Raw genomic sequence first — 27,127 nt, forward strand, 5'->3', positions numbered from 1 at the left:
GTTTTCTAATCTTACAGACACTGAACGAATAACTTCCACCTATGGAAACATTTCCATATTCCCATTTGACTATCACTTCTGAACAAGAGTTGCCTCTTTTTTAGAAAATATCAATATGGTCCTGCCAAAACTTAACACTATACTTCCAACTGTCCCTAAGCAACCAATCTTTGGCAAGCCTTAGATTGTCCTCTATAATTGCTTAATCACTTTAGTCACATCCAGTTCTAGACTTTTCCTCTCTCAATGCCCTAAGCATTTGAAAATTTTAGAAAGGATGAATATTATAGCACATGTAATCAATCCTATATCTGAAGCATATGGGACATGATTCATGATGTTTAACATAAAGACATGATACTAGACCAGTCTTTTGCTGCAATATTTTTTATTTGCCATGTCCTCAAATTTTGACTATGAAGACGGATGCCTTAATCATAATTGAATTTTGAGAATGCAATATATATATATATATATATATATATATATATATATATAGAGAGAGAGAGAGAGAGAGAGAGAGAATTTCCTTAAGTTGAACCATTCAAACATAAAATTCACATATATGTCCCTGACTAAAGATGATTAAAATCTCAATCTAAGCTTTTAGAATTGAAATGAAGTATAATTTCCTCTCCCTTAATTATACCAAAACAACTTTTCAACCCCTGCAACTTCACGAATTGAAGCTTTTGTTTTCTATAATTAACATTGCTAACTGGCAATACTAATCATAATTATCATTCTCCTACTAACATGATGATTACTAGCATAGCACTTATGTTCCCACTAGCTTTGACATGTACTCAAAAGTTAGCTGGACTACTAGAAATCAATACTCTGTTGACTTTCTTACCAAAGTTCGGATTTCTAATACAAGATGCTTTGATAAAATTTTATCAAAATCATACACCCATTCTTAGATAGTTCACATATATGTCTAAAAAATTTTAGAACTATAAAAAGGGATGTCGTAATCATAGTCTTAATTGTTTATACCTTTTGCCATTTCTCACAAGTCCATGTTAGTGCGCCAGTAAACCACACACGTTCCACTAACGACTTTGAGAATGCAAATATCAAAATGCTATTTACTAAAAATCTACTTAGTGAAAGTGTTTCCTCAACATCATTTTCACGAATCGGAGAGAAACCTTATGACACTTAGATTTTATGGTGTATGTATTCCAATCCATGTCAATATGTCAAAACCATAATCACAAGACAAGGTTAGTGACAAATTCAAACTCATATGGACTGAACATGTTCAATCTTAATTTCTTGCCACTTGGTAGCACAAAAGCCCACCATTGCTTCCAAGTTGAACTCTAATAAATCACATCCATATTCAACTTATTTGAAGTAATCACAGAAATAAGAATTATGTCAACACGATAGGTTGCAAACCTTAAGTCGTGTGCTAGTGATAAACTATAGGTTTTTATTCTTGATAAGTTCTTGAAACTTTCAAGACCTTTAAAACTCCCACTGTCCTCTTGACATATAAGACTCTCTTGTCAAGAACCATTTCTTGACAAAACAAATATTCAAGGGATAGTGCGGATTCTTATCAAGATAAACACTTCACATAATTGGTCTTAGTTGGTCTTTGTCTTATCCAAGACATGACAACCTACCAATTTCAAATGTATAAGAGTAGAAAACATTTTATACTACATTTGATAAGTGTTTTCAACCTTACTTTATGTCACTCAAGGTTATAATCTTGGAGTATAACTCTGATCTTCGCAATCAGAATCAGCATATACTTCCTTTAAGCTTCCTATCTTTTCTTTGATTCTTAAAAACATGAACATGTGACCCATTCACATTATGTAATAAGAATCTCCAAATAGGAACTTAATAGAGTTAGACGGTGGACTTTACCTGAAGTAGAGTCAAACTTCTTGACTTGATCAACCTTATCATCTTTCAGGTAAATATGGCAGCTTCGCAATCAGTGTCCCATCTTTTGGCAATAAAACATATGGACCCTTTGGTAATGTCACATGAGACTATCTTAGTCTTAGCCTTTCTCTTTACCATTTGGTCAACCGAGTTGACTATGGCGGATCCCTTTCCATTGGGAAGAGAAATCCTTTTTCTAGATATCCAATGCTACCATTGTCAATGTACATTTAAGATTTGGGAAGCTGATCTTCTAATCAAATTTGATTTACTAGTGTTCCAAATCATTGCTGATTCCACAGCACCAAGCAAATAGATAAGATCATTAAGGGTCATGTCATAGTCTGTCTCATAGTAGTCCCAAAGGGACTCACTATGTTACTAAGAAAGTGATTTAAAATCCAACTTTCACAAGACTTTGACACCCAACTCTCCCGGCTTGTCAATATGTGACTTTATCTCCAAGATGTGAGCACATATAGACTATGCTTGCCAATAGGGCTTGAGTAACCTTAAACTTGTGGGTTAGGGAGAATAATTGGAGGAGGTGGAGGAAGTGAAGCATGATGTTGAGGGACACCATCTTCAAGAGATTTGGGATGATCGTAGTTTTCTGACCTAGACATCTATAATGGGAGAAAATCAAGTTAGTTGATTTTTAAGTCGTTAATATAACACCCAATATGAAATATTAAGGCTACGACCCAATCACAATATATTATACATAGAAGAGGTATGCCGTAATCTAAGTAATAATATATTTGAAAGGTAGGTGAATGACGATTCACCAATTTCCACCACGAAAAACGAAATAAAATTAGGTTTTATTTGGTTTTGAAACTCCTAAATCTTTTGAGATTCATTGAACTTTTCAATGGCATGTTTCAATCTCGAGTGTGCCCTTCATGTTTTGTGACTGGGATGCCGAGGATCATAAAACAAGGTGTGAATAACCATACCAATTCACATGGTATCCTTAATATTATCACCTAATCAATGTACCGGTAAACCACACGTGCTCCACTGATCTACTAGTAAAAATACATACCTTTTGATAGTGTTTGATTGCTTGGAGTTTTAGAGCCTAGCACCAATAATGTGAATGCCTCAAGTGGAATCACAAATCACCACAAACTTGGAAAAACCTTGAGAGAGTAATATGCTTATGTAGAAATCGGCCACCCTTAGTTCTCACATAACTAGTTTTTATTTCTTGCAATATGTGCATCTTTATATAGTGTAAATGATTAGGTTAAAAACCTTAATAACCCATTTCAAGGATCCATGAGTTAAAAGCTCCATGGATCATCCATGGACTTCCATATAAGCTTAGCCCATTAATAAATGAGTATTAGCGCACACCATATAAAATGCAATAGCCCATGTTCAATTAGTCTCCCTTTTAATCACCAAATTAATTCATAATTAATTTAAGACTAAAACTAATTAAACAACAAGAATTCCTATTAATATATTATAACTTATAATATATTAATAAATCATAAACATACTATTCTCATAAGATTATCCATATAAATTGTTCGGGTGAAGTGCAACCCAAATGGACCATGCCGGGTCGGGTCAAGTATATACCAAATAAGTTATGGACTTAAACGCCTTATCCAACAATTTCTTCACACCTCCACCCTTGTCTCTCTACTCTCTCTCTAAACCTCCCAAAACGTCTCAAGCGCTAGAAGAAAGCCCCGGAGCGCTCGACGGCTCTGAGACAAAGAGCTTTCGGCTCGGAATTTCTGCCTCTATAGAGCCCGACTTCTAGCCAAACCTCCTCGCAAGTAAGATACACCTACCCTATTTTAAATATAGCTTTTATTTAAATATAATATTGTTATAGGGAACTTATAATAAGTATTTGTGCTATTATTATGAGTTACATAAGTGTCATTATAATATATTTTTAACCACTTGCAGTATAGGGAATTTGGTTTAAAGGGCCGCGTACGGTTGTTCGATTTCAGATGTGCTATATGTCAAAATGGTTCTGCCCTCCGACATTTTATATCTAGCCCCTGTCTGTACATAGTGGGTGAATAGTATTGTTTAATGCTTGTATAATAGTAATAATAGCTAGACTATTAATTAGTCTCGGTGATTATTAGACAAAACTTTAGTGGTAATGATACTAGGTTTCGTCGAACAAAATAAATTAATAGAAGCGAAGCGCTGTCTGAGTTCAGAATCACCACCTTAACAAGTGGGTGCATGGACCCTTTCATCTTACACATAGATATGAAGTACTTAATATAAATTGTGTGCCGTGAGTGCATAGTTACTTTCATCTTACACATAGATATGAAGTATTTTATATAAATTACATGTTATGTGTGCATATTAATTGAATACTTTCTTTCTATGTTGGATGAACGATTTTATGCATGTTTTTAATAATTTAAACTGTATATGTATTTTATATCTACGAATATGCTGGATAAAACATGGGTAGAAGAATGATGAGAGATGAAAGATGATATGAGTGAACATTGGCAGCTATAGACTCAGTGCCTAAGAAATAACATCGACAACTATGGACTTAGTGCCTATCGAATAAACATTGGTAGCTATGGACTTAGTATCTGTTAGATAAACGTTGGTAACTATGAACTTAGTACTTGTTCAATAAACGTTCGTAGCTATGGATTTAGTACCTATTAGCTGAATATTGGTAGCTATGGATTTAGTACCCGATGAATATGCATTAGCAACTATTGAATTAGTAATTTATGAACAAGCATTGGCAACTATGGACTTAGTGCCTATCATATAAAACCTAGAAGCAATGGGCTTGGAAATGAACGAATGCAGGATAGATGATTCTTAGGGTAGATCCTTGAGAGTGAGGAAGATAATGGGGATAGGTAATTTGGTTGATTAATTGTTTGAAGATTAAACATAATAATTATATTATTATGGGTTGAAAACCCTATGTACTCACCAAGTTTCCCAACCTGACCCACTTAGTTTAATTATATCGCAGGTGTTGATATGAAGTCCAATTACACTGAGAGATTAAGGAGATATAAATCACTAATGATAAAGAGTGATATAAATTACTAGTGATAAAGAATGTAAGTTCTGTTTATGCTTATGTTTCTGTATTGACAATGACATCCCAAATGTTTTAAAATGAATGAAAATACTTTTCTTCGGAAATGTCTTGATAACGTATTTATCATGTTTTACTGGGAACAAATTCCGCAATATTTTTATTAAAGAGGTACTCTAATTTTTAAAAAGCATAAACTAAAATCGGTCTTTTCTGGCCGTGAAAATGGGGATGTCACAGTTGGTATCAGAGCATTATTTTAAGCGAACTAGGAAAAAGGATTTATTTCTAGATTTATACTTAGAATGCTAAACGATGATTGTGAGGAGTGTGTCAAATATATTTTAGGTAGTACACCTGAATAGACACAAGCAGGAGCTTATTTAGGAAAGATGCCTAACATGCTTTTATGTGCTTAATAATTTGTGATGTTGTATGCTATCGTTTGATGGGATCTATGATCTGTTGTTGTCACACCCCAAAACCGAGAATGGCGGAAACGTTCTAGGGCGGAGGACGTCATGTAAAGTATCACAACACATTATAATAGCAAACAAGCAAACAACATCATCCATTGCATTAAATATATAATTTTAATACAAGTGTGTTATGTACAGTTATAGACACCAAAAATGTAAATCAAAATAATAAGATGAGTCTTGACTGCGCTCCGTCTTCTCAAAAGCTGGCCTCGGTACCTGTCTACTGATGACCTGAGAATAAAAGTTATTTTGAAAGAGTTTATCAGCATTAAAGCTGGTGAGTTCATAAGTATTTAGTGTCGGTGTTTGTATCAAAATGTTTGAACGTGGTTCAAAGTATGAGTTTGTAAACGTTTGTAATATAAGTATGTGAATGTTTGTAAGTGTTTGTAAAAGTTTCAATCCCCTAGAAAATCCTATATATCCTACTAAAATAGCCTTCTACCAAGGCATAACAATTTTATATGTACGCTTCTTGTAAAAGTGTGTAATTTTCCCAAGTGTAACTATCATTATCAAAATATAGTTTGTACATTAATGTTTAAGTGAAATGATCACTAAATATATGTATAGGTAAGTTAATGTAGTACTGTAGTGTTGTATTATAGGAACTACTGTTGTACTAACTACCTTAAACCGGATTTATATTAACGTATTATGTGATTTACTGTACCATACTATCGAGTATGAAACACGAAAATGTAGGTCGTAAAAAAGTATGACGTTTGGCACCCGCAGACCTGTAGGTCCGGCTGTAGCTAGAAGCAAGGTGTAGGATAGTCAATCCAGTATAGATCTATACGCAAACTCACGCTCTTCCTCCAAGAGACTCTGGCTACAACTCGGGCCATGACATTGAAGGCATGCTGCGATAAAGTGGTCACATTTATGTTAATGTATTCATGTATATGTAATGTATTCTTACTCGTCCTAGTATCATTGTATAGGTTCTCATTCTAGTATAATGTATATGTTCTCATAGTAATAAGTACTAACTCATGAATGAACTAACTTCTTGTATGATTCGTGGAAATGAAAGTAGTAAGTAGTATAACCCTAAACTATACCTATTATTGTTTATTAGTAAATTTGATGAATTACTGAATGCACTAAGCTGAGATATAAATCTTTATGTCTTATACATATACACATAATATATAAGTAAGGATTCAACGACATTCGTACAAACAACCGGATACTTTAGGACCACAACTCAACGAGCACAATAAGTAAAGGGGGTCATATCTCATAAGCCCTTCAACCCTTATTTATATAACTATATATGTAGTACACATGGCTTTTAACAATATATAAGATTAAAAACATGTAAAATAGTTTGATAACAGTTTAAAGTCATTTGCTTGATAAAACAGTTTAAAGCATGAAAAATCTATTTGCATGTTCGTTATTAATCACATGTGATTGATCTAATAACTAACATGGTTCAACTTGTATCCCCCCCCCCATAAAGCATTTAAAACATTTAACAACATTTCAAAGGTTAGTTAAAGGGGTATGGACTCACTTGTAGTGAGTGGATTGGATTGTAGTGTCGGATACAGTGCTAGGTGACAATTGATGACTTGTACACACACACAAGCCTAGTTATCATATAATAAACATATATATAACTAATTAGTCAACTTATAACTAATAAATTAAGTTGGTACACTCTAGACCATGAGCACACTTTGTTTCAAGTGTTAAAGATCACAAGGGTTGCATCCAAGTGTTGTAGGGTATAGCTAGTGGGTGTAGGGTTCAAGGAAAACTCCTTAAGGGAGTTCACGACCCTAAGGTCCTCAAAAAATGAGTTTACAGTCGTAAACTCATGGGTTTACGGCCGTAAGATCATACTTCAATGGTCATTTGAGGTTTTGAGGCTTTACAGGATCCTAAGAAGCATTTCTACTTGATGGTTAAGCCTTTGGAAGAGATTAGGGAATCCTTACACTCCTTTGAGGAGTTTACGGCCCCAATTCCATTTCCTTTTGGGTTTACTACCGTAAACTGTGACAACCCGAAATTTCCATTCTAATCAAACCATTTCAATCCAATAGAAGTAGAGCAGTTACAGTGAAAATTCAAACTTATGGTATAAGTTTGGCAGTTTCAGGGTTTTACACCTAAAGAGATATTAGGAGAGTGGATGCACTAGGATTTTGTGCAACACTGTAATTCCATTACTCTAGGTCATTAGAATCCATTCCGAGAATAGAAATATTTTCTGCCAAAAATCTCAGGACTATAAATAGAATTCTGAACCAAATTGGTTCATTAGTTGAATTCCAATTTGAGAAAAGCCAATTTCTCTCTCACGGATCTTCGGGTTTTCATCCCAGATTGTGAGTCTACTTTCATAGATGTGTTTTAATACTTGTTATATGCTAAATAACATTGTTTACATGTCTAAAATGCAAGATCCGGGAGTTTACCGCCCAAGAACGTTCTTGGGGAGTAAACTCCAAAATCAAGCCTAAAGGCCCTCTAGTCCCATTTTCGTGTTAGGCAACTAGTTAAGGACTTTATGTATGAGCATTAGAGGCTAGAAACAAATCAAAACCATTTAGAAATCATTTCTAGAAAGGAGTTTACGGCCAAGAAGCTCCTTAGGCCGTAAACTCCAAGTTTAAGTGCCAAAATCCTTTCAAACACTTCCTAAGGCTTGGACTCTATTTTAGGCAAATACATTAATGTGTTTAAGACCTAGGAAACACAAGAAAAGCACAAGTATTGAAGAGTTTACGGCCAAGAGTGGTTCTTGGACCGTAAACTCCCATAAAGGGGTCAAAGGACACCCTAGACACTTCCTTAGGCCATGATACAATTAGCGCATGTACCTAGATGAGTTTTGGACTACCTAAAACATTTAGAACCCCATGTGTGAGGGAGTTTACGGCCCAAAAGGTTCCAAGGTCGTAAACCCCATAAAATGGTATCATTTAGTGCCATAAACCTTCCTAAAGCCAAGTATTAAAGCCTAGAATTGCTCCTAGTTGTTATAGAGACTTGAAAGAACCATAAGAACCCTCCTAAGGGAGTTTACGGCCGTAAACTCCAAGGGAAAAGGGTCTTTGGGCCGTAAGCTCCCCAAAGGAGTCAATATGGTGCCCAAACACTTGCATAGGCCTTGAAACAATTCCCACTAAGGTTGTAGTAATTCAATGCACCATTCCAAGCCTTGGTTGGGATTTTACGGCCAGGAGCTTACTCCCCTGGGCCGTAAACTCCAATGAATATGGTCTTTTGACCTTAAACTCCCATTAGGGGCATTGCACTCCTTTGTTGCAACCCTTTAGCCTCCTAGCACTTGACTAAAAGTGTTATCCTCGCGCTTAAATGTTATTACTTGTATAATTAGTATTATAATCACTAATTATTTATATACATATGTTTTCATATGTAATTAGGATCATTGTGTGTGTCTAAGTCTCCACTTGACACCAAGCACTTGTCCGATCCTTCCGTATGATAACAGCCCGTTCAATTCCAGTCACTTACTGCAGGTGAGTTCATACCCCTTAACTAATGTTTTAAACTATTTTAAATGTTTTATGGGGGGATACAAGTAGAATCATGCTACTTATTATGTCAATCACATGTGATTAGTAAGTAGGATTATATTACTTATTACATCAATCACATGTGATTAATATACAGCATTCAAAAGATTTGGCTGCTCATTAGCCGTTTTACCAAACAGTTTCCTTCAAATGATTTTTATAAACATTTTATATGTTTTAAACTCCTTATTACACTGTACCTGTTACTCTGTTTATCATATTTCAAACTTATTTACAACTGTGTTTCAAACAATGTTTCCTTATATTTTAAACTGTTTTATCAAAACTTATGCCTTCAAATTGTTTTATAGATTGACATCAAGTCGATCTTTCCTTAAACTAATATTTATGTTTCAAATGTTTTACCAAAATTATTTATGCTTTTATATTATAAATTGCATGCCTCTATATGTATAGTTATATAAGAAATGTTTAAAAGACTTAGGAAGGCTATCCACCCTATTTCCTTTTCGCGCCTTGAGATGTGGTCTGGTGGGATATCGGATACTCGTCCGAAGGTCGTTTAAATATTAGTTATATATCATGTGTACATATAAATTCATAAAAGGTCCTTCCAGTTCATCCTATGCCCTTGGGTAGCAAGGGTATACATCCACGTCCATACGTACCACTTAGATTACTAGTAAGCTACCATATGGGTAGTTCAGGAAGATACTAGAACCATTACTAGAACGCGATATCATACAATGAGTCAGTTCATTCATGAGTCAATACTTTCTAGAACATTACTGTACATTACATATACAACTATACTAGGACGAGAACATTACTGTACATTACATATACAACTATACTAGGACGAGAACATATACAACTATACTAGAACGTTTACATTACTATCCTTGGTAGATAGAGAGAACACACATTGCAGCTAGCACATATAGAACATTACAGTTCATTACATTACTATACTTGCTAGAACAGTTCATTACATTACTATACTTGCTAGAACAGTTCATTACATTACTATACTTGCTAGAACAGTTCATTACATTACTATACTTGCTAGAACAGTAAATTACATTACAGCTAGAACAGTACATTACATTACATATACGAGAATACGTTAATTACTGTGATTTAAATCGGAGCATGACTTAAAACCTCGGAACATATATAGGGATTCTAGAGTTTTTCAAACACTTACAAATACTTACAGTTCATATACACTTACAAATTCTTACAATACATAGACTTACAAATTCTTACATACAAATTAAGACACTAAATACTTATGATCTCACCATCTTTAAAGCTGATACTCGCTTTCAAAATTACTTGTATCCTCAGGTCATCATAGACAGGTACCGATGCAAGGAGAAAGGAAGATGGAGCTTGTTCAAGACTTATCTTTCATTTTGATTTATGCTTTAGTGTTTATCAAAATTTGACAGAATACAATTGTATAATAATTATTTTATTAATGCAATGGATGATGTTATTGCTTGTTTACTACTTTACATTGTTGTTGATACTATACATGACGTCCTCCGCCCCAGAACGTTTCCGCCGTTCTTGGTTTTTGGGTGTGACAGATTGGTATCAGAGCATTGTTTATAGTGAATTAAGTATATCAACCCATAAAAGATATACTAACTATAAATACATAAGGGATTAAAAATACTCTCACCAAGAGTTTATACTTTAAATAGTAAAATATTTAAGTAAGTATACGTGCTGCATTCATACTAAAATCAGTGTCACTAGGACAGTACAAAAGAATTACGATTGTTGGGCAACACAAGTGGGCTTAGAGACATATGGTCAAAACTGGGAAGATATAGCCTGATCACCTATATTATCGGAGGGCTGACTAGCATGTGCCTAAGTTTAAGTGTGTGGTTGCAACAATGCTAAAATCTTACCAACCCTACCACAATGAGAACAATAGAACATAACATTAAAAATTAAAATACTATAGGAGTATTTGGTGTTACTATAAGTACTTTATACTTGAGAATTAAAACGGGATCCTCATTACCAAGTTGATAGTTGCTAAGTGGATACACTAAGGCTACATGTAATTAGGATGTTATAGACTTAGAATCAGTGATAATTTTACCTTACCCCTATTTTGTGTGAATTTGGAAATAAGGTCACTTATTCGAAGGTCTATCCTGTTCAGATTACACATAGCCGGTATGCACTTCACAAATAGCGATGTAACTAATGAGGGTTTTCTAAATAATTATCTAGATAGTTCGTCTAATAATTATCCTCTTACCCTAAATTCTCGCATAGAAATCATAACTGGACTCCATCCCCTTGACAATTCAGTATCATCCGAACGAAGTCATAGCTGGTTGGTTTGGAGAAGAACCAGAGAATGATCATCCTATCCCCTTGGATGATCACCATGATGAAGACCTTTCGTACAATGCTAACTCCGAACCAGAGGTTGAGGACCTACCCCGAGCAGCTCCTTTCCAACTCCTAACCCTCGTCCGGCTTTTCATGGCCCGACCCTGATTGAGTGGAATGCTTGGAAATATGGAGCCAAGGACAAGAGCAGTTTATGCTATTTGATGGCGACCAAAGCTTTTATGACTTGAGCAATAAGGGCTTAGCATATATAGTCTTGCCAATCTTGGTCTGCAGAGAGGCCCGAAATGAGATTCAAGGCAGGACAGCCATACATCAGATTACAGAAGTAGTCGCCTATGCTAGAATGCATACCCTCCACACCATTCATCTAGAGGATGCTCACGAGAGATCAGAGAGAAACCATGAAACCCTGCTGCAAGCACTGGCTGAATCACGAGCCGAAGTCTTAGAACTCCGAGTACGCCAGATGGTGTGCGAAAGACACCTACTTGACGTGGAACGTCAATTGGCTGAACTAATAGTTCACCAGAGGGATGACCGTCGCCAGTAGTAGACGCTCTACTTTATTTCCCTTATAAAACGGAATCGTTTTCTGTCTATGCCCGATGTGGCATTTTCTATGAAATTATCTTGCTCCGTAAGTACTTTAGTTAGGTCTTTATGCTGTCAGGAACTATCTTCTGTGGATATGATGTAAGACCTTTACAAGGTCATTTTCCTGAACCTTTACATCGTGAATATCAAAGATATTGACAGCCGGCTAACTTTTGTGCCATTCTTCATTCAAGTACTTTTATTTTACTTTCATTGGAGTCTAGCTGAATCATACTTTAGTCAAGTCATTGGACTATAGTAATTTAGCTCCGGGAACATTTCCAAGTCTCTATCAGTGGTTGGATCTTGTTATTCACCAACCCACGATACCTCAGCTCGAACGATAAACGTCTTGAGACCATTCTACGAACATACTACCATACCATACTAGGACTGCATCATAGGGATGTAGGTCAAACCTTAGCGAACATACTTTCATTCTTTACCAGGACTGCATCATAGGGATGTAGGTCAAACTTTCGAGATCATACTCTTACTCTTTTCATGAACAATCTAAATACATCAGGGTCAACCAGAATCGCTCATAAAATCCTTATCTTACATGTTACAGGATCATGTCGTCATCCGGAAACGACCAGCCAAGCAACGAGACCTCTACTTTTCCGATGGACGCCGCCACCTTTCATACGGCAGTTACCGCTGCCGTAGTGGCTGTTGTAACCGCGGTACTTGCGCACCGTAGCGCTAACAGCACAGTCAATGTTGTTGATGGGAATGAAGTTTCCAATCGTGATATCCATCCAGGAAGTCACCAAACAGTAACAGTCACAGGCTCGCAAAGCCAGAAAGCAGAGAACAAGAAACGAAAGCGTCAAGCCCGGAAAGAACGCAAGAGATCCCAAAAGCTGGCTATACAACAGCAGCAAGTGGAAACCCCTGCCGTTCCCGTACCGCGCAGGCCATATGAGGGAAAACTCTTGAAGTGTGATAAGTGTAGTTTCCATCATCATGGGGCTTGCCATGAGATGCAATGTTGCAATTGCCTAAACATAGGGCATCATGCTCGTGACTGTGGAGCACCGAAACGACCCATCACTCAAGTCCCTTTCATCGAGACTAACCTTGCGCCCAAGATGAGTTATAACGCAGAACGATTTAAGAAGCAATTTTCAAGGTGGAGTAACGAGGAAGGCACTCGTGTCCACATAACACTAGCTAAGCACCGCAATCCCGTCACCAAAGCTAGTACTAGCCAGTCATGCCACCAATGTGGTGAGACAGGGCACTTCAAGAGAGATTACCCGATAGCAAAGAACTCTGGCGTAGATGGGAGGATTCTCAGGATCACAGCTGCAGGAGAGCCTGCTCCGGAACCACGTTAATGTAATTAAGGCGTTTCGTTGTAACAGACTTATAAACTATATAGAACTGGTGCAACTAGAGTCTTACCTTTTGCAAGATCCGGTCTGTATAGGAATTCTCATACTGCGTATACTTGTCTTTTGTAGTATATCTTATTCGCAATAATAGTCTTGTGGTAAATCTAAAGTACTGTAACTCTTGTTAATGGTTGCACGGTTGTGTTTTGTCTGTAAACGTCTTATGTTCAAATCTAATGTCTTTAAATTTCAGTATGATTCCGACATTATCATACGACTCGATTCAAAATTAATCCTCATGAAAACAGCTTCATGCGTGCATCTCTTTTTTCTAGATCACTTTTCCAGCGAAGCCCTCATATCAGAAATCCCCGAAGTACTCATTCCAGGAGTACCTCCTAGTTAATTTCTTTCCGAAGAAATCCCCGAAATACTCATTCCAGGAGTACCTCCTGGTTAATTTCTTTCCGAAGGAATCCCCGAAGTACTCATTCCAGGAGTACCTCTTAGTTATTTTCTTTCCGAAGGAATCCCCGAAGTACTCATTCCAGGAGTACCTCTTAGTTATTTTCTTTCCGAAGAAATCCCCGAAGTAGCACTCGTGCAGTACGTCAAGTTCAATCCAGGAATTCATGCGGATGATCTATCACTGAGGAAGGTATACGTAAGAGTAATATATAATCAAGCTTCTACAGGTTTAGAATTGATGATTCCACTTTAACTTCTTTTTCCCCGATGGGATGTGAGCTTAAAGAAGAATCAGTTATTCGACTACCTTTTCAATCTTAATTATATACGACTCGTATACCCGAAGTTGTGATTGTGAAACCATGTATGAATTCTAAAATGGACTTCAGGACGGAGAACTGCCTAAGTATACGAGTAATCACATCGTTATGTGAACAAACTTAGAACCCAATATGACTCCCAAAGACAGATCGCCCTATAGTTTAAACACCCACGGTGATACAAGAACAGTCCGGATAACTTAACGAACTACACAGAAATAGAATTAAAAGACTAGGTTTCTCACCCTAGAGAACCCCGATCAGATTCTTCCAGAGATCGATGGATCGCATCGTATGTGCCTCGGATATCGAGGACTCCGTCAAGATTTTCATAGAAATCGTTATCTCTGCCTCGCATAGACAAAATGGTTGAGCAAACGTAAGGAAAGAAACTACTTCCAGGAATGGATCTGAAATCCGAATATCACCAGTTCGAGTGTTAGGGAAGGATGTCCGAAAGACTACCTCCTGAACTCGATACGGACACTTCGAGTTCGTAGTGATACCCTTCGGATAGGACCAATACGCCCATGGTTTTCATGAGCTAAATGAATAGGGTTACGTCTTCCTTACTTGGATCGATTCGTCATTTCTCCATGAAATGACTTACTTATCTACCCTCATAGTAAGAAGAAAGCCCATGGTAACATTCCTACAGAAGAACTTCTAGTAAAGTTCTCTAGGCATGAGATTTGGAAATTGAAGAGTCAAATTCTTAGGACACACTGTTAGTAATGTGGGAAATTTTGAGTACTCTTTCAATTTGCCAAAACCATTGAGCATTCATCGACACCAGAGACGCCGACAGTTTTCGCCAAATTCTAGGTCTTACAGACCTGCCACTTTAGTTCATTCAGAAACTCATACGAATTTGACCCAGCAAGGGGTGGCCTGTGACTGGGAAGTTACACAAGAAAAGGAACCTTTGAAATTCCAAGTGAGTGACCAAGTTCTTTAAGATAACTCACTTTGGGAAAGCCTTAATACGCTTCGTAAAGCGTGGAAAGCTAAATCCAATATAGTTAGGACCTCCGAGATTCTTATCAGAATCGGTCCTGTGCCTCGCACAAACTAGACCTACTCCGGGAACTCAGTAACGTACAATCTACCCTTCACATCTCGATCGTGAAACCATACCTTTCCGTTGGGACTCTTACAAGTCCACTCATCGAGATCCTCGCCTTCGTACTAGAACCATAGTGACCCTCGACCGAGAGGTCAAGCGGACGAAGCAACGTCGTCGCCAGTTAGTGAAGGTTCGTTGGAATGCAAACCGAGAGCCCGATTTCACTTAAGTAAGCTAGAACCAATCGATTAGGAAGTTTCCTCCTCACGACCTGATCATTCGTGCATACTTCCTTGCCTAAATCCTAATTTCGGGACGAAATTCCCTTTAACAGGGGGATGATGTGACAACCCGAAATTTCCATTCTAATCAAACCATTTCAATCCAATAGAATAGAGCAGTTACAGTGAAAATTCAGACTTATGGTATAAGTTTGGCAGTTTCAGGGTTTTACACCTAAAGAGATATTAGGAGAGTGGATGCACTAGGATTTTTTGCAACACTGTAATTCCATTACTCTAGGTCATTAGAATCCATTCCGAGAATAGAAATATTTTCTGCCAAAAATCTCAGGACTATAAATAGAATCCTGAACCAAATTGGTTCATTAGTTGAATTCCAATTTGAGAAAAGCCAATTTCTCTCTCACGGATCTTCGGGTTTTCATCCCAGATTGTGAGTCTACTTTCATAGATGTGTTTTAATACTTGTTATATGCTAAATAACATTGTTTACATGTCTAAAATGCAAGATCCGGGAGTTTACCGCCCAAGAACGTTCTTGGGGAGTAAACTCCAAAATCAAGCCTAAAGGCCCTCTAGTCCCATTTTCGTGTTAGGCAACTAGTTAAGGACTTTATGTATGAGCATTAGAGGCTAGAAACAAATCAAAACCATTTAGAAATCATTTCTAGAAAGGAGTTTACGGCCAAGAAGCTCCTTAGGCCGTAAACTCCAAGTTTAAGTGCCAAAATCCTTTCAAACACTTCCAAAGTCTTGGACTCTATTTTAGGTAAATACCTTAATGTGTTTAGGACCTAGGAAACACAAGAAAAGCACAAGTATTGAAGAGTTTACGGCCAAGAGTGGTTCTTGGGCCGTAAACTCCCATAAAGGGGTCAAAGGACACCCTAGACACTTCCTTAGGCCATGAGACAATTAGGGCATGTACCTAGATGAGTTTTGGACTAACTAAAACATTTAGAACCCCATGTGTGAGGGAGTTTACGGCCCAAAAGGTTCCAAGGCCGTAAACTCCATAAAATGGTATCATTTACTGCCATAAACCTTCCTAAAGCCAAGTATTAAAGCCTAGAATTGCTCCTAGTTGTTATAGAGACTTGAAAGAACCATAAGAACCCTCCCAAGGGAGTTTACGGCCGTAAAATCCAAGGGAAAAGGGTCTTTGGGCCGTAAGCTCCCCAAAGGAGTCAATATGGTGCCCAAACACTTGCATAGGCCTTGAAACAATTCCCACTAAGGTTGTAGTAATTCAATGCACCATTCCAAGCCTTGGTTGGGAGTTTACGGCCAGGAGCTTACTCCCCTAGGCCGTAAACTCCAATGAATATGGTCTTTTGACCTTAAACTCCCATTAGGGGCATTGCACTCCTTTGTTGCAACCCTTTAGCCTCCTAGCACTTAACCAAAAGTGTTATCCTCGCGCTTAAATGTTATTACTTGTATAAATAGTGTTATAATCACTAATTATTTATATATATATATATATATATATATATATATATATGTTTTCATATGTAATTAGGATCATTGTGTGTGTCTAAGTCTCCACTTGACACCAAGCACTTGTCCGATCCTTCCGTACGATAACAGCCCGTTCAATCCCAATCACTTACTGCAGGTGAGTTCATACCCCTTAACTAATGTTTTAAACTATTTTAAATCTTTTATGGGGGGATACAAGTAGAATCATGCTACTTATTATGTCAATCACATGTGATTAGTAAGTAGGATTATATTACTTATTACATCAATCACATGTGATTAATATACAGCATTCAAAAGATTTGGCTGCTCATTAGCCGTTTTACCAAACAGTTTCCTTCAAATGATTTTTATAAACATTTTATATGTTTTAAACTCCTTATTACACTGTACCTCTTACTCTGTTTATCATATTTCAAACTTATTTACAACTGTGTTTCAAACAATGTTTCCTTATATTTTAAACTGTTTTATCAAAACTTATGCCTTCAAATTGTTTTATAGATTGACATCAAGTCGATCTTTCCTTAAACTAATATTTATGTTTCAAATGTTTTACCAAAATTATTTATGCTTTTATATTATAAATTGCATGCCTCTATATGTATAGTTATATAAGAAATGTTTAAAAGACTTAGGAAGGCTATCCACCCTATTTCCTTTTCGCGCCTTGAGATGTGGTCTGGTGGGATATCGGATACTCGTCCGAAGGTCGTTTAAATATTAGTTATATATCATGTGTACATATAAATTCATAAAAGGTCCTTCCAGTTCATCCTATGCCCTTGGGTAGCAAGGGTATACATCCACGTCCATACGTACCACTTAGATTACTAGTAAGCTACCATATGGGTAGTTCAGGAAGATACTAGAACCATTACTAGAACGCGATAACATACAATGAGTCAGTTCATTAATCAGTCAATACTTTCTAGAACATTACTGTACATTACATATACAACTATACTAGGACGAGAACATATACAACTATACTAGAACGTTTACATTACTATCCTTGCTAGATAGAGAGAACACACATTGCAGCTAGCACACATAGAACATTATAGTTCATTACATTACTATACTTGCTAGAACAGTTCATTACATTACTATACTTGCTAAAACAGTTCATTACATTACTATACTTGCTAGAACAGTACATTACATTACATATACGAGAATACGTTAATTACTGTGATTTAAATCGGAGCATGACTTAAAACCTCATGACTTGAGTTGCGGCCAGAGTCTCTTGAAGGGGGAGCGTTGAGTTTGCGTATAGATCTATGCTGGATTGACAATCCTACACCTTGCTGCTAGCTACAGCCGGACCTGCAGGTATGCGGGTGCCAAACGTCATTTCGTTATTACGACCATTCGTATGTCGTTGTTACAGTCGATAGTATGGAGCAATTTATCACAGAATGCCTTAGCCTAAAATCCGGTTTAAGGTAGTTAGTACGGTAGTAGTCCTTTTAGAGCTACGTTGTAGTACTACGTTAATTTTTCCATTACATATTTTTAGTGATAACCTCACTTAAACATAAATGTACAAACTATATTTTTGGATAATGATAGTTATACTTTGGAAAATACATACTCTTACAAGAGACACACACACGAAGAACAGATAGGTCTTGGTAGAAGACACCTTCACATACTAGAAGGAATCATAGGGATTCTAGAGTTTTTCAAACACTTACAAATACTTACAGTTCATATACACTTACAAATTCTTACAATACATAGACTTACAAATTCTTACATACAAATTAAGACACTAAATACTTATGATCTCACCATCTTTAAAGCTGATACTCGCTTTCAAAATTACTTGTATCCTCAGGTCATCATAGACAGGTACCGATGCAAGGCGAAAGGAAGATGGAGCTTATTCAAGACTTATCTTTCATTTTGATTTATGCTTTAGTGTTTATCAAAATTTGACAGAATACAATTGTATAATAATTATTTTATTAATGCAATGGATGATGTTGTTGCTTGTTTACTACTTTACATTGTTGTTGATACTATACATGACGTCCTCCGCCCCAGAACGTTTCCGCCGTTCTTGGTTTTGGGGTGTGACATAAACCCATATGGAAAGTGGAATTTTCATGTTTTCAAGTCCTTAGCTCATCATGGTAAATGTCTAGGTTAGATTCTAGGCATAAGGAAGGAATATGGTCCATTTATACCCACTTTAGGGTGTTTACGGTTTTGGGAGATCCCCAAACCATAAACACATATAAATGATGGGTTTTGGTGCTTTTCATGGCTTAAACACATTAAGGAAGGGTTTAGACATCAATCTAAGGCTAGATAAAGACTTAGGCACACTTTGGTGCCCTTACTTGGTGTTTACGGCCCCAGAACATTCTTGGACCGTGAACACCTTACTCGTTGTGTTCTTGGGACATTTTCTTGATGCAAACATGTATAACAAGCTTTAAAGACCCTAGGATAGAAGTACTTACTATATGGAAGCTTGAAATGAGCTAAAAGTCCAAGAACACTTAGTGTGTGTTCTTGGTGTTTTGGAAATCTAAACAAAACACAAAAATGGATGGATGAAAAGATGTACAGTCACTAGATTAAGTGTTATACCAACTTGAAATGGCTAGAAACACTTACTAGATTGAAGATCTTGAATTAGATCTTGGATGATACTTGAGAGAGTTTTCATAGTGTTCTTGAGAGTAAAAGTAAAAAGTGACAAGTTTGGGGAGTAAACTCATGCTTAAGGCATGAGTTTATGGTTTTTGGGGGAGTTTACGGCCCAAACATAAAAGTTTGGCCATGAACTTATAAGACATGAGGTATTTGCGGCTTTGAAATTTCAATACCCGAGACGGTACTTCCTTTCACCCGTTCGTTTTAAAGAATAATTATTAAAAAAATCAAACGGACTTTAAATTTGCTAAAAATGAATAGCAGTGAAATTGACTTATAAAATGAGTTGATTGACTTTTAGGGTTTGACCAAAGGAAAATATCGGGTTGTCACATCATCCCCCCGTTAAAGGGAATTTCGTCCCGAAATTAAAGTCTAAGCAGATAAAGTATTTACAGATAACTAAGCGAAAAGATGAGGATATTTCAATTTCATTTGATCCCCGTGCTCCCACGTGAATTTCAGTCCTCGCTTAGCGTTCCAGCAAACCTTCACAATCGGGATGCCGATTTGCTTCATCTGCTTGACCTCACGGTCCATGATCTCTACAGGTTCTTCAACGAAGTTGAGGCTCTCGTTGATCTCGATCTCGTCGAATGGGATTACAAGAGTCTCGTCAGGTAGATTGAGTTTGTAAGCTACAAGGCCGATTCTTACGAGAATCTCGAAAGGCCCTATGTATCTCGGATTGAGCTTCCCACGCTTACCGAAGCGTATCAAGCCCTTCTAGGGTGAGACTTTCAGAAGGACTCGGTCTCCGACCTGGAATTCCAAAGGTTTTCTTCGTTTGTCAGCGTAGCTTTTCTGTTGGTCTCTAGAGGCTTTCAATCGTTCACAGATTTGAACGATCTTCTCTATCGTTTCCCGAATGATTTCCGGACCTGTGAGAGTGTTGTCAAAAACTTGTCCTCTAGCTAATTGGGTATCACTTACGTCAGCCCAACATAGAGGGGATCTGCACTTACGGACATAGAGGGCTTCAAATGGAGTAGCCTTGATGCTCGTGTGATAACTGTTATTGTAGGAAGATTCGACAAGGGGTAAATGAGTATCCCATGCCTTCCCAAAGTCAAACACACAGGCTCTCAGCATATCTTCCAGTGTTTGGATGGTCCTCTCACTTTGTCCGTCAGTCTGAGGATGGTAGGTTGTGCTCATGCCTAGCCTTGTTCCTAGGGAATGTTGTAGCGATTGCCAGAATCTTGAAGTGAACCTACTATCTCTATCGGAGATAATGGATACAGGAACACCATGTAGTCGCACGATTTCCCTAATATATGTTCTCGTAAGCTTCTCCATCTTGTCGGTTTCTTTGATAGGCAGGAAGTGTGCGGACTTGGTCAATCTATCGACGATGACCCATATGGTATCAATTCCACCCATCCTTTTGGGCAACTTGGTTATGAAATCCATAGTGATCCGCTCCCACTTCCATTATGGAATCTCTGGTTGTTGTAGTAAACCGGAGGGCTTCTGGTACTCGACCTTAACCATTGCGCAAGTAAGGCATTTACTTACGAAGGTAGCAATCTCTGCTTTCATATTAGGCCACCAGTATAACTTTTTAAGATCCAGATACATCTTATCTGAACCTGGGTGGACGGAATACCGAGTGTTGTGTGCCTCAGTCATGACCAAGTCTCGGAAACCACCGTGTTTCGGGGTCCAGATCCGGTCCATGAAATATCGGGCTCCGCTACCCTTGGCTTCTAGGATCTTATCCATTCCTCTGAGGGATTCACTCGCCACTTGTTTAGGTTTCAAGGCTTCAAGTTGAGACTCCTGAATTTGTGTAGACAAGTGCGAATGGATAGTCATCGTCATTGATTTGACTCGCCAACCAGAATATTCTTTCCGACTTAGGGCGTCTGCTACTACGATGGCTTTACTCGGATAATAACGAATATCGCATTCATAGTCATTAAGTAGCTCGACCCAACGCGTTGACACATGTTGAGCTCCTTCTGATCGAATATGTGTTGTAAACTCTTATGGTCAGTAAAAATTGTGCTTTTTGTACCATACAGGTAATGTCTCCAGATCTTCAGGGCAAACACAACTGCCCCCAGTTCAAGATCGTGTGTGGTGTAATTGACTTTGTATGTCTTCAGCTGTCTTGAGGCGTAGGCGATGACCTTACCCTGTTGTATCAGAACACAACCAGTCCCTTGATTTGATGCGTCGCAATAGACAACGATGTCTTCTATCCCTTTGGGGAGGGATACTATTGGCGCGGTGCATAAGGCTCGCTTGAGCGTTTGGAACACTCGCTTGTGTTTCTCTTCCCAGTCAAAGGCCACGCCCTTCTGGTTCAGCGTTGTAAGTGGTTTCGCAATGCGGGAGAAGTTCTGTATGAACCTACGGTAGTAGCCAGCGAGACCTAGAAATTGCCGAATTTTTGTAGGCGTCTTCGGTGCTGACCATTTCTCAATGGCCTTAATTTTGGATGGGTCCACGTGGATTCCCTCTTCGCTTACCACGCGTCCTAAGAATTCGACTCTTCAGATCCAAAATTCACAATTAGAGAACTTCGCATAGAGCTTCTCCGTTCGTAAAGTTCCTAGAACTTGTCACAGGTGATCGCCATGCTCTTCCTCACTTCGGGAGTAGATCAGGATGTCATCAATGAAGACGATGACGAATTGATCCAAGTAAGGTCGACATACTCTACTCATCAAATCCATGAACACTGCAGGCGCATTGGTCAATCCGAATGGCATCACCACGAACTTGTAGTGTCCGTAACGAGTTCGGAAGGCTGTCTTAGGAACATCCTCCTCTAGCACTCGTAACTAGTGATATCCGGATCTTAGATCAATTTTGGAAAAGTAATTCTCCTCTTGCAGGTGGTCAAATAAATCGTCTATGTGAGGCAGAGGGTAACGATTTTTGATCGTCAACTTGTTGAGTTCTCTGTAGTCGATACACATACGGAATGATCCATTTTTCTTCTTAACGAACAAGACCGGTGCTCCCCAGGGTGAGAAACTTGGTCTTATAAAGCCCTTGCTGAGCAGTTCGTTAAGTTGACCAGATAGTTCATGCATCTCTACTGGTGCTAAACGGTAGGGCGACTTGGCTACTGGGGTAGCTCCTGGGACTAAGTCGATCCTGAACTCGACCTGTCGTTGTGGAGGTAATCCTGGCAGCTCTTCTGGAAAGATGTTGGGAAAGTCGCTCACTACTGGAATGTCCTTTAGTTCTTTCGTCTCTAGTCTCGTATTGACAACGTGAGCAAGGAATGCACGATATTCCTTACGTAGATACTTCTATGCTTGAATACTTGATATAATATGAAGACTAGTACCGGGTTTGTCTCCGTAGACGACAAGAGTTTCGTTAGACAGAAGGTTTAGGCGGACTACTTTCTCGTAGCACATGATGTCGGCGCGATGAAGACTCAATTAATCCATGTCGATGATGACGTCAAAGCTTTTAATCGAGACCGGCATAAGGTCGATTGGAAATGAATGATTATCTAGAGTTAGGTTACATCCTAAGTATATGTTATTTTTTCGTTCAGTTTTTCCATTAGCCATTTCAACCGTGAATTGTTCTTTAAGTGTGTGTGGTTGTTGTTTAAGGATGCGAGCAAATTTATGGTTCACGAAGCTTCGCTCCGTTCCACTATCGAACAGTATACATGCATAGGAGTTATCAAGGAGAAACGTACCAGTCACCACCTTTGGGTCAGCAACCGCTTCCCCATGGCCTATCGCTAGTACTCTCCCCGCTCCACCAGCATTCTTTGCTTTGGGACAGTCCCTCTTGTAGTGGCCCGCATTGCCACATCCATAGTAAGCCTGGATCACGCTAGTGCCGGGGACTTGGGTGATCGGCCTCGCCAAAGTTTTGCAGAAACGGACTGTGTGTCCTTTCTTGTTGCAGTTAGAGCACTGCAATTCTCGGCAGGGGCCGTTGTGGTGGAAGTTGCATTTGTTGCACTTAGGCAAACTTCCAGCATACTACCTCACCAGAGCAGTAGCAGCAGCAGGGGTTATCGCAGCATGCACATCCATAATTTGCTGCTTTTTGGCAGCTCACTGTTTTTTCTTGTCATCCCAGAACTTCCACTTAGTGTCAGCGGGTTTGGAGGGTTCCGAGATGGCTAGGGTTGTTGTCGCTGATGGGGTTTGGACCCCATGGTCAATGAGTCGTTGTGCCAGTCGCTTGGCACTGTCGAATGTAGCAGGGTTTGATGATAGGACATTTCCCTGATACGGAGGCACCAGCCCCTAGATGTACCTCTCGAACTTTTTCCCTTCAGTGGCAACCATATTGGGACAGGGGGCCACCAGTTCGCTGAATCTGGCGGTATATGTGACTACGTTGGAGCCCTTCATGGTTAGGATCCACAGTTCCTGTTCCAACTTCTAGATCTCGCCTCTCGGGAAGTACTCCTCAATCATGAGGTCTTTCATAGTTTCCCAGCCCATGTCGTTGGCCACTACGAGAGTTAGTGCCTTGACATGGTCGTTCCACCACATCAGGGCCTTCTCTTCAAAGGTGCACGCGGCAAATTTGACTTTGCTCGCAGCACGGCAGGAACAAATTTTGAAGACTGATTCAGTCTTCTCGAACCATTGCGAGAGGGCAATGACTCCGCCGGTCCCCTTGAAGGACTTCAGTGGAGTGATATTGAGCCATGGCAGTTGCCACTGCCACAACTACTGCAGCGTTCAGAGCTGCGGTATCGATGACCGGAGGAGGAGGCGGTGGTGGAGGATTATGGCGTGGTGATTTGCGAGGAGGCATCTTTCAGCTGTAAGTTTATAAAAAAAGAATACGTTGGTAAGAATCAATTGTAAGCAGGGTGAGAGAGACACATGGACTAAATAGCCATAGTCCAACAGTTGAATGAGTGTTTTGAGATCACAATATAGAAGGATAGTAGGAAAACACAAGTGTAGAGATTTTTCCCACAGATTAGGTAGCTGTCAATATTACTGGTATTATTGATATAACAAGTTCAGGGAAAATTGACCTAACAGTAGGTCTTACATCATACCATACGGGAAAAGTTTGACAGTTCCTAGATTCTTAGTTAAAGTACTGAAAGTTAGGAATATTTTACAGACAAGTGCTACATAGAGCACAGATATGAAAGGATATTCCTTAATCAAAAGAAAAGATGTACTGGGCATCTTCTAACAGCGATGGGAATTCCTCAGGCGAACCCTGAGGTCTGCCACTTGACGAACCACCTCTTGAAGGTGTCGCTCATGAGCCCTCTGGCGAACTCGAAGTTCTATGACTTCGGCTCGGGAGACAGCCAGTTGTTGTTGCAGGGTCTCATTGGTCCTCTTGGTCCTTTCCATTTCTTCTTCGAGACGGCGGATGCGGACTATGTTGACACCAGAGTTGGCATCAATCTCCATGACCCGATCGATGGCTGCTCGACCTTGTTCAACATTACGAGCTATTCTGCAGACAATGACGGGCAGACCTCGATCCGCAGAGCCACATTCGCTGAGATTGTAAAAGCTTCGGGGATTGTTGTTTGGGGCTTGACCTACTAGCGGTAGGTTGTTGACTTCAGGCTCAGAGTCAGATCCATCCGAAAAGCCTTATGCGCAGCGATCATCCAAAGGGATTGGATGCTCATCTTCGGGCTCTTCATCAAGCCATCCAGCATTGCCTTGGGGTGGAAAGTACGGGTCTCCGGGAAGGTGGAATCCAGCTATTTAAATCTACGCGAGAAGAGCGGTATACGGATCTAATACATAAGTAGCTTGTAGTAGCACAAAAATACTCCTATAGTATTTTAAGTTTAGGTTCTATTGTTCTCATTGTGGTATTGTTGGTAAGTTTTTAGACTTGTTAACATATCACAACCATTCTAGGGCATATGCTAATCACTCCTCGGACCAGCATAGTTAATCAGGCTATGCCACTCCCAGGACTGAGCATACATCCCCGAGCTCGCTTGTGATATTTAGCAATTGTAATGCTTTCGTTCTTGTCATTGTGACACTGATTTTAGTATGAATACAGTCTTGTATACTTAGTTAAATATTTTATTATTTATACGTATAGACTCTTGGTCAGAGTGTTTTAATCCCAAATGGATTTATAGTTAGTATATCTTTTATGGGTTGATATACTCAATTCACTATAAACAATGCTCTAATACCAATCTGTCACACCCCAAAACCGAGAACGATAGAAACGTTCTGGGGCGGAGGACGTCATGTAAAGTATCACAACACAGTATAATAGCAAACAATCAAACAACATCATCCATTGCATTAAATATATAATTTTAATACAAGTGTGTTATGTACAGTTATAGACACCAAAAATGTAAATCAAAATAATAAGATGAGCCTTGAATGCGCTCCATCTTCTCAAAAGTTGGCCTCGGTACCTGTCTACTGATGACATGAGAATACAAGTTATTTTGAAAGAGTTTATCACCATTAAAGCGGGTGAGCTCATAAGTATTTAGTGTCGGTGTTTGTATCAAAATGTTTGAACGTGGTTCGAAGTACGAGTTTGTAAACGTTTGTAATATCAGTATGTGAATGTTTGTAAGTGTTTGTAAAAGTTTCAATCCCCTAGAAAATCCTATATTTCCTACTAAAATAGCCTTTTACCAAGGCATAACTGTTTTGTATGTTCGCTTCTTGTAAAAGTGTGTAATTTTCCCAAGTGTAACTATCATTATCAAAATATAGTTTGTATATTAATGTTTAAGTGAAATGATCACTAAATATATGTAGAGGGTAAATTAATGTAGTACTATAGTGTTGTATTATAGGAACTATTGTTGTACTAACTACCTTAAACTGGATTTATATTAAGGTATTTTGTGATTTATTGTACCATATTGTCGACTATGAAAAACGACAATGTAGGTCGTAAAAAGGTATGACGTTTGGCACCCGCAGACCTACAGGTTCGGCTGTAGCTAGTAGCAAGGTGTAGGATAGTCAATCCAGTATAGATCTATACGCAAACTCAGGCTCTCCCTCCAAGAGACTCTAGCTACAACTCGGGCCATGACATTGAACACATGCTCCGATACAGTGGATCACATTTATGTTAATGTATTCATGTATATGTAATGTATTCTTACTCGTCCTAGTATCATTGTATGGGTTCTCTTTCTAGTATAGTTGTATATGTCCTCCTTCTATTATAGTTGTATATGTTCTCATTCTAATATAATGTATATTTTCTCATAGTAATAAGTACTGACTCATGAATGAACTGACTTCTTGTATGATTCATGGAACTGAAAGTAGTAAGTAGTATAACCCTAAACTATACCTATTATAGTTCATTAGTAAATTTGATGAATGACTGAATGCACTAAGCTGAGATATAAATATTTATGTCTTATACAAATACATATAATATATAAGTAAGGATTCAACGACATTCGGACAAACAACCGGATACTTTAGGACCACAACTCAACGAGCACAGGAAGTAAAGGGGGTCATCTCTCCTAAGCCCTTCAACCCTTATTTATATAAATATATATGTAGTACACATGGTTTTTAACAATATATAAGATTAAAAACATGTAAAATAGTTTGATTACAATTTAAAGTCATTTGCTTGATAAAACAGT

The sequence above is a fragment of the Lactuca sativa genome, chromosome 4 (genome assembly GCF_002870075.4).
Source record: "Lactuca sativa cultivar Salinas chromosome 4, Lsat_Salinas_v11, whole genome shotgun sequence".
Classification (NCBI taxonomy): domain Eukaryota; kingdom Viridiplantae; phylum Streptophyta; class Magnoliopsida; order Asterales; family Asteraceae; genus Lactuca; species Lactuca sativa.